Source organism: Seriola lalandi, unplaced genomic scaffold (genome assembly GCF_002814215.2).
Source record: "Seriola lalandi dorsalis isolate HSWRI2012SDOR001 ecotype SW California unplaced genomic scaffold, Sedor1 jcf7180002040167, whole genome shotgun sequence".
NCBI classification, from domain to species: Eukaryota; Metazoa; Chordata; class Actinopteri; order Carangiformes; family Carangidae; genus Seriola; species Seriola lalandi.
In genome coordinates this window covers 1-1,356 of record NW_019510737.1, presented here as the reverse complement: position 1 = coordinate 1,356, position 1,356 = coordinate 1, and the positions used below count along the sequence as shown (strand labels likewise).

At 41.2% G+C, this 1,356-nt stretch overlaps 1 long non-coding RNA gene across 1 annotated transcript; it reads right to left on the bottom strand.

The window, feature by feature from the left end:
• Nucleotides 1-619: 619 nt before the first annotated feature.
• On the bottom strand, nt 620-1,248 carry LOC111648464 (uncharacterized). The gene is made up of 3 exons (XR_002760131.2): nt 1,131-1,248; nt 913-1,012; nt 620-682 (listed from the first exon to the last, which is right to left on the bottom strand). It is a non-coding gene; the product is annotated as an uncharacterized LOC111648464 (long non-coding RNA).
• Nucleotides 1,249-1,356: the final 108 nt, after the last annotated feature.

Below are 1,356 nucleotides of genomic sequence, written 5' to 3'. Positions count from 1 at the left end.
ATGCAAAGATCAACGTGGTAGAAGGTAAATTATAAAAAGCGTCTATAAAGGAACATGTTTAGCCTTTGCCTTAGAGGCCAGAATACAGAAAAGAACCGTAACTCATCTCACACTTAAAGTCAACTGCACTGGCTCTGCTGTTACGACCTTTCAACTGACACGAACTGAATTTAAAACCCAGATATCAAACTGAATCCACTGGTTTTATCTAAACTGGGGACGACGTAAGTCAAACATGATCCATCTGTAACATCCTCTCAGTGTGCAGACACATGTATTCCTCCTGCTGCTGTGTGATGACTACAGCTATTTAATAAATTCAAAGTAAACTCAAACAGGAAACAGAAAACAGAGCAAAACCTCAACAACACACAACAGTTGTACAGTCTTTAGTTCACAAACACACACAGAATCTTATTTTTTCATGAAAAATTAATAAAAAATCCCAGGAAACATCTGGATCTCAGTTTCTGCACACTCTCCCATGTTGCCCATTTATCACTGTATTGTTTAAGACTAACTGCACACAGATAATCTGGTGACATTCTGTGGAGCAACAATGCGTCATGTGTGTGTGGAAGTATGGAGCTACTCTTACACACAATATGAAGCGCACATACCGTTGTTTTGTCTTTGTTATTGAGCAGTAACCTCAGGATCTGAACCTGCAACTCTTCCACCACTACAGCAGAGCAGAGGAGATGACACACACACACACACAACATTAGTTCAGTTATTGTTGAGACACACATGTGGCTGGTTTACAGTTTTTACATTCACAACATGAACCGGCAGCAGCTCCTATAAAATATAAATAACTCATACACTTTGCAGATTAGATTGTGTAGAAGATGTACAATAAAAGTAGAAGTTGACACAGTTGAATATAAGAGAAATGTGAAGACGTCTGACCTTCAATCCTCTTCTTGAGTCTCTGACAGCCTCGCTCATACGCTCGACGCCTCAGACGTTCATCTGCACTCTCATCTTTGGGCTCACGCTCATCTTTACCCTGTGTGGAAGAAAGAGGTCACCACATCCCCAAACAATCAATCAGTCAATAAACTGTGAAGCTAAACACATTTCCCATAACATAAGTTAACAGGCGGTGTAGCTGAAAGCAGTTTTACCTCCTTGTCAAAGTGCGTGGGCCACCAGGTGGTCGGGATGAGCTCCTCGAGCCCCGCCTCCTTCACTCTCAGAGGAGTCTTGATGTAAAAAAACACAACTGAACGCAGAACATCAAACGTAAACCTGCGTTAAGGAGACAACTGTCTAAAACGCTTCTTTCGAGGTAACTCACTGGATGTTTAAAAATTCACCTCATGTATATGAACAGTACTGACTGCATGATTT